Genomic DNA, 12823 nt, shown 5'->3' on the forward strand with positions numbered 1-12823 from the left:
CGTTGTAGGAGGCGTGTTGCTGTTTCTGTGGTGTGTTGCAGGGGGTCAATGGGGGTCTTTTTAGCTCCCTATAAGCATTGAAGTTTGTGTGTTACGGAAATTTAAAGTGAAATTATGCAAAGTTTGATTCACCCCAGGAAGTGTTGTAGGGGCCGGAGAAGGTCAGGTTAGGTAATATCTCTCAAGAAGCCCAATTACGTTATTTTCCAGGAATCTTCCAAAACCTGATTTGTGCTGATGTCCTCTAGGAGCCTGATGAGCGAGTTGTAATCAGATCCAGTAACGTGCTATTGCTGTGTGAATTGGCGCTTTCAGAAAATTTTGTTATACAAAGTGATATAACAGCAAGTGCAAAAATTTTATAGACAAATCACCTGTAATTCCACCCCTTTAACAGCCGTTGCATTTTAGTATATTTCCTTTTTTCCTGTGCATTGCTTTTTGTGTAGTTATCATCAGAGTGAATATGTGTCTTTATAGTTAGTTTCTTTCCCTTGACATTTTTCTACACTGCTGAGTAGTTTTCATAATTTTCTACCTAATGTCTGTATAACAGCGCATTAAGGAATATAAAATTTGTGCTTCGAAAGTGCTAATATGATAAAATTTCAGTTAAAAAAAATTTCAGTTAAAGATATTCTTGCCTCATGTGTTCCAGAAAACGATGCGTTAGATGGAATCAATATTAAAACTTGTCCCGGAGGCTGGGCGCGGTGACTCACGCCTGTAATCCCAGCACTTTGGGAGGCTGAGGCGGGTGGATCACAAGGTCAAGAGTTGGAGACCAGCCTGGCCAACAGGGTGAAACCCCATCTCTACTAAAAAAAATACAAAAATAGGCCAGGCGCGGTGGCTCAAGCCTGTAATCCCAGCACTTTGGGAGGCCGAGACGGGCAGATCACGAGGTCAGGAGATTGAGACCATCCTGGCTAACACGGTGAAACCCTGTCTCTACTAAAAAATACAAAAAACTAGCCAGGCGAGGTGGTGGGCACCTGTAGTCCCAGCTACTCGGGAGGCTGAGGCAGGAGAATGGCGTAAACCTGGGAGGCGGAGCTTGCAGTGAACTGAGATCACGCCACTGTACTCCAGCCTGGGCGACAGAGCAAGACTCCGTCTCAAAAAAAAACACAAAAAAACAAAAATTACCCAGGCATGGTGGCATGCGCCTGTAATCCCACCTACTCAGGAGGCTGAGGCAGGAGAATTGCTGGAGGTTGCAGTGAGCTGAGATCGCGCCACTGCACTCCAGCCTGGGCGACAGAACAAGACTCTGTCTCAAAAACAAAAAACAAACCAGAAAACGACTTGTCCCGGGGTGGGCGCAGTAGCTCATGCCTGTAATCCTGGTGCTTTGGGAGGCCAAGGCGGGAGGATCGCTTGAGGCCAGGGTTTTGAGAGCAGCCTGGGTGACATAGGAAGACCTCATCTCTACCAAAATTAAAAAAATTAACTAGGTACAATGGCATGTCCTGCTACTTCCGCCTAGTTGGGCACCTCACATGGGAGGACCACTTGAGCCCAGGAGTTCAAGGTTGCAGTAAGCTACGATTGCATCACTGCACTGCAGCCTGGGTGACAGAGATGCCATGTCAAAAAATAAAAATAAAATATTGTATTATAAAAGAAATTGTCAGGTTGGGCGTGGTGGCTCACGCCTGTAATCCCAGCACTTTGGGTGCTTAAGGTGGGCAGATCACTGGAGCTCAGGAGTTTGAGATCAGCCTGGGCACCATGGTGAAACCCCGTCTCTACCAGGAACTACAAACATTAACTGGGTGTAGTGGCAGGTGCCTGTAATCCCAGCCACTCAGGAGGCTGAGGCAGGAGGATCCATTAAACCCAGGAGGCAGAGGTTGCAGTGAGCCGAGATGGCGCCACCGGACTCTAGCCTGGGTGACAGTTTACGTGAAGCACAAGAGTACGCAGAAATAGACTCTGTTGTGTGGGGTGCTCACATGGGGGATAAGACTGAATGAAAAGTGAGGAAGATGCTGTACGAATTAGGCTGGTAGTTCCCTCTGGTGGGAGGAAGGCACCCAGATCTGTCAGGGGTGCAGTAGAAGGAGTGTTTCCGGGGTGCCGCTGTCTTTATTTTTTATTTTATAGAGACAGGGACTCACGATGTTGCTGAGACTGGTCTTGAACTCCTGGGCTCAAACAGTCCTCCTGCCTCGGCCTCCCAAAGTGCTGGGATTACTGGTGTGAGCCACTGCGCCTAGTCTGGCTGTCTTTAATTCTTGGCCTTGATGGTGGTTACACGTGTTTGATATATAATTTTGTTCAAGTGTTCATAGAAGTTTTATAGCCCTTTCTATGCATGCGTAAAGTATTTCATAATACAAAATAATACAATACAGGCCGGGCATGGTGGCTCATGCCTGTAATCCCAGCACTTAGGGAGGCTGAGGCGGGCGGATCACCTGAGGTCAGGAGTTCGAGACCAGCCTGGCCAACATAGTGAAACCCATCTCTACTAAAAATACAAAAATTAGCCAGGTGTGGTGGTGTGGGCGCCCGTAATCCCAGCTACTCGGGAGGCTGAGACAGGAGAATGGCGTGAACCCAGGAGGCGGAGGTTGCAGTGAGCTGAGATCGCACCACTGCACTCAAGCCCAGGCAACAGAGCAAGACTCTGTCTCAAAAAAAAAAAAAAAAAAGAAAAAAAAAGACACCACCACCAACAAAATAATACAAAATGTTGGGGGGAAACCTGAGATTCCTAAGACAATTTTGTAGGAGTATCTGGACTGACTGCCTTAGTATTCATGCCCCAAGTCCTGTTGGATTTACCCAGAGGGAGGGGCCTTCAGGGTGAAATCCGTTTTCTTGCATCAAGGTCTGCTCCTAACAGAGGGCACTGCGGTTGCTCAGTGGAAGAGCTCCCCTGCCTCCAGCCGTTTCTGAGGCCTGACTGCTGCTGGCTCAGCCCGGTGCTCTGTTAAGTCCAGCTGTTTCGGTGGCCCCCGGCAGCACAGCAAGAAGGAGCACCCAGACCTTCCGGCATCTGCAGGAACAGCAGGGCTTGTCTGGGAACCTCACTCTCAGTCAAAAGCCAAAAGCATCTCTCTGGCCAAGGCTGTCAAGGAGAGTCAGATGATATTCATGACTGGGCACAGTTAATTATCTTCAGACCCGAAATTTCACCTCCCAGCTCCTGAGGAATTCCAGTCCAGGCCGGAGGTGGACCTGTCTTTCAAGAACCGGCCACTTACTGCCGGTGTTTTGCACCAAAAGGAGATTTGAAATTGCATTTTCAGCTCTTCAGAGTCTGGGGAGTGTCTCTGTGTGTGCAGTTCCTTATCTCAGGACGACACATGCGCGGTTAACTTTCCTTCCTTGGCTAGGTAGGAAAGGAGGAAAGCTCCTGGAAGCTTCTGCGAAGTTTAAAGTGATGCTGTGTTATGTGCAAATGGGCGTGCTTCCCTCCAAGGTGGGTTACTCTGTGAGGCGACCCTATTCCCATTTGCCCCAGTCCTTGGGGAGATGGAATTTTTTTTTTTTTTTTTTTTTTTTTTTTCTGAGACAGAGTCTAGCTCTGTGACCCGGGCTGCAGTGCAGTGGTGCGATCTCTGCTCACTGCAAGCTCCGCCTCCCAGGTTCACGCCGTTCTCCTGCCTCAGCCTCCTGAATAGCTAGGACTACAGGCGCCCACCCGCCAGCACGCCCGGCTAATTTTTTTCATTTTTAGTAGAGACGGGATTTCATGGTGTTAGCCAGGATGGTCTCGATCTCCTGACCTCGTGATCTGCCCACCTCGGCCTCCCAGAGTGCTGGGATTCCAGGCGTGAGCCACTACGCCCAGCTAGGGAGATGGATTTGTATGTAGTCGGTCCTTCTTTGCACAGCAGGGGTGGGAGAATGAGTCCCACTGATCCCCAACTCTTTTGCGGCGTGAGCCACCGCGCCTGGCCGATCTCCAACTGTTTGAGAGCCTGGACAGTGTGCTCTGCGTTCTCCTTGGGGTCTGCGTGTGAACTAACAAGCTGAGAAGTAAGTAGTCCTAGCCTCACTTTAGAGGTGAGGAAACTGAGGCACATGGAAGTTTGGTAATGAATTAGGAGACAGAACTTGAGTCTGGAGGCGGGGCCTGGATAGCGGACCACATTGAGGACTAGCTGAAATAGGTCCAGGGCAGAAGCACCTTCCCATAAGACATGCCCACCAGTGTGCCATGTCAGTTTACCATTACCATGGCAACACATGGACGCCCTTTTCCATGACAATGACTGGACAGCCCGGAAGTTACCCCCATTCTAGAAATTTCTGCCTAAATCATCCCTTAGTTTGCATATAATTAAAAGCAGGTATAGGCCGGGCGCGGTGGCTCATGCCTGTAATCCTAGCACTTTGGGAGGCTGAGGCGGGCGGATCACAAGGTCAGGAGATCGAGACCACGGTGAAACCCCGTCTCTACTAAAAATACAAAAAATTAGCCGGGCGCGGTAGTGGGCGCCTGTAGTCCCAGCTACTCGGGAGGCTGAGGCAGGAGAATGGCGTGAACCCGGGAGGCGGAGCTTGCAGTGAGCCGAGATTGCGCCACTGCACTCCAGCCTGGGTGACAGAGCGAGACTCCGTCTCAAAAAAAAAAAAAATAAATAAAAGCAGGTATAAATAGGAGTGCAACACTGCCTCTGAGTTGCTGCTCTGGGTGCCCTGGTAAAGGGGTGGTTCTACTCTGCAAGGAGCAGGACCCTCTGCTGCTGCTGTGCGCGCTGCTGCTTCAATGAAAGTTGCTAACACCAGCGGCTCAGCCTTGAATTCCTTCTAGACAAAGCTTAGAAGCCTCTGGGCTAAGCCTCAATTTGGGGGCTGGCCTGCCTTGTAGTCATATGCCCGTGAGCACATGGCCAATAGGTGGTGGTTCTGAAATTCACACCAGGCTTGCGGCCGCAGCTGGGACGTGGGCAGTGTGACCTGGCCTGTGAGGGTCTCTGCGGGATTTGTGTCTGGCCACGTTAAGCAGCCATTCGTAGGCATGGAGCTTTCCCTCTTCAGATGGTTTTCCTTAGAGGGAGATAGTTGTACAGACCTTTCTCATAAATAACACCCTAGACAATTGTGCTAGGTCCTTTTTATCTTTTCAGAACAGGAATGCACTTTAAAGTTATGAAACAGGGTATAATGAAAGACCATGTAAATTCAGAATGCCTGTGGTGAGTGTCGAAGTCGTTTAGTGGGAGAATGGTTACTTGTCTCGTTCAAGGTTGGGTTTAAGCTCCGCAACAGGGGCTGGGCGCGGTGGCTCATGCCTGTAATCCCAGCACTTTGGGAGGCCAAGGTAGACAGATCACTTGAGGTCAGGAGTTCGAGACCAGCCTGGCCAACATGGTGAAACCCCATCTCTACTAAAAGTACAAAAATTAGCTGGGCGTGGTGGCGGGCGCCTGTAATCCCAGCTACTCGGGAGGCTGAAGCAGGAGAATCATTTGAACCCAGGGGGCGGAGGTTGTAGTGAGCCAAGATTGCACCACTGCACTCCAGCCTGGGTGACAAGAATGAAACTCTGTCTCAATAATTAAAAAAAAAAAAAAAAAGAAAAAAGATCAGTCTGGGCAATATAGTGAGACTTTTTCTCTGCCAAAAAAAAAAAAAGAAAGAGAAAATTAGCCAGGCATGGTGGTACGCATCTGTAGTTCCAGTTACTTGGGAGGCTGAGGCAGGAGGATCGCTTGAACCCAGGAGATTGAGGCTACAGTGAGCTAAGATTGTGCCACTGCACTCCAGCCTAGGTGACAACAGAGCAAGGCTCTGTCTCCAAAAAAAAAGCTTTGCAACGTGTCTACTGAAAATATTTAGTTCATTCTGGACAACTGGGTGTAGACGGTTTGTTTCCAGTTGAGTTGAACATCAAATCTCAAGTTGAACATAAAATCTCCTTGGATTGCCAGCTCTGAAAAACCAAATCACTTCTTGAATTTTGTGAGGCACAGGCTGAGTTCCCTTAAACACGTTAAGATCATCTGAGCATCCTGGTTAACCGCTCTTGGAGTGTTGGGGTCTGTAAGACACCAGATGAGAGTCCAGCCTTCTTTGCATGGAAAACTAGATCTTCATGTTCAGCGCAAATTTAGCCGTGGGGGAAAAACTGACTAAATATTTCTCTTCCTGTGACATTTTTCACAGTTCGTAATTTGTTCTTGCCGACTTCTGAGGTGTTACATTTTCTGGTTGATTAATTGCGTTCCTGGTTGTCTACCCTGAAGGCAGCCAGGAAAAGGAAGCGCAGCTTCTTCCTTGCTATGCTTGCCGTCGATCAATAAAGGTTTGCTTACATGGATTTAGTTGTATCTCACTCGGCTCATCATGCTGGGTGACTTCTTGGAATGTTCTCGGAGCGACCTAAGTTGGTGGCCAATGAAGGTGCTTCTCATTTGGCCTCTGTGAGGATCAAGACAGACTTAGCCCCGTCAGATATTTTGAAATATTTTCACTTTCACATCAGGAGACCCTAGAAAAAATCAGAGTCACTTTCAGACCGAAGCAACCACAGCCAGGAGGAGGGTTAAAAGAGAAAAAGCAATAAGCCAGGAATGGGTGGCATTTAGTTAAACAGAGACGAGGACTCTTTTTGGAACTCCAACCTCCTACTTGGCAAGTTATTCCAAGATTCCCCCAATTTGCTAAAATAGTATTCCTTTTTAACTCTGGAACAAATCGCCAGGCCTCCCCTCGGATAAACGTTCCTGAAATGAGAGACCCGAGAGGTGCTTTGCGGAATGAGCTGAAGTCGAATGGACCCTTTCAGAAGGGGGTTCCGGGGGATTGGTGGGACGGACGGTTCTGATGTCCTTGGCTGGTTCCGCTTGCCCCTTAACTCTGATTTGAGTCAGAGGAAATCATCTGAGTGGTGACTATTTCCAGCACTGCACTTCAGTTTTGTGACGTGGAACCAGTGATTTTTTTTCCCCCCTTTGTGGTCTGGTCTCTTTCATCTCCCATGTCCTGCTTGTGTGTGTGTGGGTGTGTGTGGATGTGTGTGGGTGTGTGGGTGTGTGTGGATATGTGTGGGTGTGTGGATGTGTGTGGGTGTGCGCCTGCATGTGCATGTGTGTGTATGTGGGGTTCATATGCAGTTCCCTGGGTCTCAGCGATGGATGGTCCGTGGTCTGTTTGTGATTATCCATGGAATCTCAGGCGTGGTCTGGTTCCTGATGAGAACAAGATGCCGTTGTCCTGTCGAGGAACCCAGCTCTCTGGGGAGCCCTGACCCTGGTCAGCAGCTTGCTCTGTCTGTGGTTTGCTCTGGGAATTTGGTATCAGGAGTACAGGCCCATTAAAAAAGAAAAGCTCAGGCTGGGCACGGTGGATCATGCGTGTAATCCCAGCCCTTTGGGAGGCCGAGATGGGAGGATCACTTGAGGTCAGGAGTTCGAGACCAGTCTGGCCATCATGGCAAAACCCAATCTCTACCAAAAATACAAAAAATTAGCTAGGTGTGGTAGCTTGCGCCTGTAGTCCCAGCTGCTCAGGAGTCTGAGGTACGAGAATCTCTTGAACCTGGGAGGTGGAGGTTGTAGTGAGCTGGGATCGCACCACAGGACTCCAGCCTGGGGGACAGAGCAAGACTCCATCTCAAAACAAACAAACAAAAAAAGACCCAGGCTGGGTGTGGTGGCTCATGCCTCGAATCCCAGCACTTTGGGAGGCTGAGGCGGGTGGATCACCTGAGGTTAGGAGTTCAAGACCAGCCTGGCCAACATGGTGAAACCCTGTCTCTACTGAAAATACAAAAATTATCTGGGCGTGGTGATGTGTGCCTGTAATCCCAGCTACCCAGGAGGCTGAGGCAGGAGAATCTCTGGAACCTGGGAGGCTGCGGTTGCAGTGAGCCGAGATCGCACCACTGCACTCCAGCATGGGGGACAGAATGAGACTCTGGCTCAAAAAACCAAACCAAACCAAACCACTGCACTCCAGTCTGAAGGTAGAATGAGACTCCGTCTCAAAAAACCAAACCAAACCAAAGCAAACCAAACCAAACCACTGCACTCCAGTCTGAAGGACAGAATGAGACTCCATCTCAAAAAACAAAACAAAACAAAATAACCCAAACCAAAAACAAAACAAAAAAGAAAAGCTCAAAGCCTGGGCGTCATAGTGAGACTCTGCCTCTACAAAAAAATAAAAACTGAGCTGCTCATGATGGCGCATGCCTGTAGCCCCAGCTACTTGGGAGGCTGAGGCAGGAAGATCACCGGAGCCTGGGAGTTCGAGGTTATAGTGAGCTGTGATCGCACTACTGTACTCCAGCCTGTATGACAGAGCGAGATCCTCTCTAAAGATAAGAATAAAGAAAAGCTTGGGCCCTGGGCAGCATGCTAGGTGCTTTCACATTTTTTGTTTTTTTAAAATGTTTCTTTAAAAAAAAAACTTGATTTCAGTAGCTTCAGGGTTGGTTTTTGGTTATGTGGATGAATTGTTGGCTGGTGAAGTCTGGGTTTTTATTGTACCTGTCACCCAAATAATGTCCATTGTGCCCAGTAGGTAAGTTTTCATCCTTCACCCCCTCCCGCCCTCTGAGAGTCCAATGGCCGTTATCCCACCCTGCCTGCTTTTGTGTACCCGTAGTTCAGCTCTCACTTAGAAGTGAGAATATGTGGTATTTGGGTTTCTGATCTGGAGTTACTTCACTGAGGATAATGGCCTCCACTTCCATCCAAGTTGCTGCAAAAGACATTATTTCATTCTTTTCTATGACTGAGTAGAATTCCATGATGTAAGGCCGGGCGCGATGGCTCACGCCTGTAATCCCAGCACTTTGGGAGGCCGAGGCAGGCGGATCACGAGGTCAGAAGATCGAGACCATCCTGGCTAACACGGTGAAACCCCGTCTCTGCTAAAAATACAAAAAAAATTAGTTGGGCATGGTGGTGGGCGCCTGTAGTCCCAGCTACTCGGGAGGCTGAGGCAGGAGAATGGCGTGAACCCGGGTGGTGGAGCTTACAGCGAGCTGAGATCATACCACTGTACTCCAGCCTGGGCGACAGAGCGAGACTCTGTCTCAAAAAAGAAAGAAGGAAAGAATCCCATGGTGTATATGGACCACATTTTCGATATCTACTTATCGGTCGACTGGCACTTAGCTTGATTCCTTTTCTTTGTAATTGTGAATTGTGCTGCGAGAAATGTGCATGTGCAGGTATTTTTTTTTTTTTTTTGAGATGGAGTTTTGCTCTTACTGTCCAGGCTGCAGTGCAGTGCAGTGGCACAATCTCGGCTCACTGCAACCTGTGCCTCCTGGGTTCAAGCGATTCTCCTGCCTCAGCCTCCCAAATAGCTGATACTATAGGCATGTGCCACCACGCCCAGCTAATTTTGTATTTTTAGTAGAGATGGGGTTTCACCATATTGGCCAGGCTGGTCTCGAACTCCTGACCTCAAGTGATCTGCCCGTCTCGGCCTCCCAAAGTGCTGGGATTACAGGTGTGTGCCACCATGCCCGGCCCCTTTTTTATGTAATTATTTCTTTTCTTTTGGGTGATTACTCAGTAGTAGGACTGCTGGATCGAATGATAGATCTGCCTTTAGTTCTCTGGGAAAGCTCCATACTGTTTTCCACAGATGTCGTACTAATTTTATTCCCATCGGTGGCGTATAAACATTCCCTTTGTACCACATCTACACCAACATCTATTGTTCTTTGACTTTTTAATAATAGCCATTCTGGCTGGGGTAAGATACTATCTCATTGTGGTTTTCATTTGCATGTCCCTCTGATGGATTACTGATTTTGAGCATTTTTTGTATATATTTGTTGGCCATTTGTGTATCTTTTTTTTTTTTTTTTTGAGACAGTCTCACTCTTGTCGCCCAGGCTGGAGTGCAGTGGTGTGATCTCAGCTCACTGCAACCTCCGCCTCCCATGTTCAAGTGGTTCTCCTGCCTCAGCCTCCCAAGTAGCTGGGATTACAGGCATCTGCCACCATGCCTGGCTAATTTTTGTATTTTTGCAGAGACGGGGTTTCACCATGTTGGCCAGGCTGGTCTTGAACTCCTGATCTCAGGTGATCCACCCGCCTCAGCCTCCTAAAGTGCTGGGATTACAGGCGTGAGCCACCGCGTCCGGCTGGCCATTTGTGTATCTTTTTTTGAGAAATATCTGTTTATGTCATTTGCCCACTTTTTATTGGGGTTACTTGTTTTTTTTCCTGCTGATTTGTTTGAGTTCCTTGTAGATTCTCGATATTAGTCCTTTATAGGAGGTATAGTTTGCAAATATTTTCTCCCATTCTGTAGGTTTGCGTGAGCCACCTCGCCCGGCCGGAAAATTAAATTTTTAAAAATATATAATCTATAAAAAATTTAAATAAGAAGATAGTCTATATGGCACATTACAACTTTATGCACATGGAAAGTAATATGCAAAAATGAATATAGATGTATACAGGTTGTAGGGATGGAGTGACTTTATTTCAAAATATCTTAATATTACATCACATTAAATAAGGTATTAAATAGGCCCCATTTATATAGCAATCAGGCAAGAGAAATAAAGTGCATCTGGATTGGAAGAGAGGAAGTCAAACTATCCCTGCTGACAATGTGATATTATACCTAGAACACCCTCAAGACTCCTCTAGAAGACTCCTAGATTTGAGAGAAGAATTCAGTGAAGTTTCAGGTTACAAAATCAATGTACACAAATCAGTAGCACTGCTATCTGCTGGCAGCGACCAAGCTGAGAATCAAATCAGGAACTCATTCCCATTTACAACAGCTACAATAACAACCACCAGACACCCTAGGAATATAGTTAACCAAGGATGTGAAAGATCTCTACAAGGAGAACGATGAAACACTGATGAAATAAATCACAGATGACACAAACAAATGGAAAAACTTCCCATGCTCAGGGATTGGGAGAATCAATGTTGTGAAAATGACCATAGTGCCCAAAGCAATCTACAGAGTCAGTGCAATTCCTATCAAAATACCAACATCATTTTTCACAGAATTAGAAAAAAAATCCAAAAGTTCACATGGAAACAATGAGCCCGAGAAGCCAAAGCAATCCTAAGCGAAAAGAATGAATTTGGAGGGATCGTATTGCCTGACTTCAAATTAATCTCTAAGGCTGTAGTAACCAAAATAGCATGGTATTGCTATAAAAGTACACACAGACCCATGGAACAGAATAGAGAACCCAGAAATAAAGCTACATTTTTACAACTGACCAATCTTTGACAAAACATCCAAAAACACAACACTGGCGAGAGGACGCCCTGGTTAATCGGTGGTGTTGGGAAAATTGGATAGCCACATGCACAAGAATGAAACTGGGTTGCTGTCTCTCACCACATGCAAAAATCAACTCAAGATGGATCAAAGACTTAAATCTAAGACCTGAAACTATAACAACTCTAGAAGATAACATTGGGAGAACTCTTCTGGACATAGCCCCAGGCAAAGAATTTATGCCCAAGACGCCAAAAGCAACAGAAACACATTTCCTTTTTTTTTTTTTTTTTGCTGGGATTACAGGCGCCTGCCACCACGCCTGGCTAATTTTTGTATTTTTAGTAGAGACGGGGTTTCACCATGTTGGCCAGGCTAGTCTTGAACTCCTGTCCTCAGGTGATCCACCTGTCTTGGCCTCCCAAAGTGCCGAGATTACAGGTGTGAGCCACTGTGCCCGGTCTGTTTTTTTTTTTTTTTGAGATGGAATATTCCTTTGTTGCGCAGGCTGGAGTGCAATGGCATAATCTCAGCTCACAGCAGCCTCCGCCTCCCGGGTTCAAGCAATTTTCATGCCTCAGCCTCCTGAGCAGTTGGGATTACAGGCACGTACCACCATGTCTAACTAATTTTTGTATTTTTAGTAGATACGGGGTTTCACCATGTTGGTCAGGCTGGTCTCGAACTCCTGACCTCAGGTGATTCACTCGCCTCAGCCTCCCAAAGTGCTGGGATTACAGACATGAGCCACCACGCCTGGCTGAGCATCTTTTCATGTGCCTATTGGCCATTTCTGCATCTTCTTTAGGTAAATGACTATTCAATTTTTTTGTACGTCTTTAAAATTAGGCAATTTTGTCTGGTATAGTGGCTCACTCCTGTAATTCCAGCACTTTGGGAGACCAAGGTGGGTGGATCGCTTAAGCTTAGGAGTTGGAGACCGCCTGGGCAACACCGTTAGACCCCATCTCCACAAAATAAAAAAATTAGCTGGGTGTAGTGGCAGGCACCTGTGTTCCTAGCTACTTGGGAGGCTGAAGTTGGAGGATTGCTTGAACCCAGGAGTTTGAGGCTGCAGTTAGCTGTGATCACACTACTGCATTCCAGCCTGGGTGACAGGGTGAGACCCTGTTCCCCCGACCCCTGCCGAAAAATTTAGGTAATTTGTAATTTTAAAAGAATTGAGTTGTATTCTTTTATTTTTTAAAAGAATTGAGTTGTAATAATTCTTTTTGTTGTTGTCATTTTGTTTTGTTGTTTTTGGAGATGGAGTTTAGCTCTTGTCTCCCAGGCTGAAGTGCAGAGGGGCAATCTCTGCTCACTGCAACCTCCGCCTCCCGGGTTCAAGCGATTCTCATGCCTCAGCCTCCCGAGTAGCTGGGAGCACAGGCATTTGCCATCACACCTGACTAATTTTTTGTATTTTTAGTATAGATGGGGTTTTGCCATGTTGGCCAGGCTGGTCTTGAACTCCTGACCTCAGATGATCCGCTCGTCTCGGCCTCCCAAAGTGCTAGATTACAGGCATGAGCCACTGCGCTGGGCTGAAATTTCTTTAATATATGCTAGATACAAGTCCCTTATCAGTATATAGTTTAAAATATTTTATTTTGTCCCATTCTGGGGGTTGTCTTTTCAGTTTCTT

At 47.1% G+C, this 12823-nt stretch overlaps 1 protein-coding gene across 2 annotated transcripts in view; it reads left to right on the forward strand.

The window, feature by feature from the left end:
* SNX8 (sorting nexin 8) overlaps window positions 1-12823 on the forward strand; it is a 55440-nt gene that overhangs the window by 7586 nt on the left and 35031 nt on the right. The window lies entirely within an intron of this gene.

Source organism: Papio anubis, chromosome 4 (assembly GCF_008728515.1).
Source record: "Papio anubis isolate 15944 chromosome 4, Panubis1.0, whole genome shotgun sequence".
In the NCBI taxonomy this organism is placed as follows: Eukaryota; Metazoa; Chordata; class Mammalia; order Primates; family Cercopithecidae; genus Papio; species Papio anubis.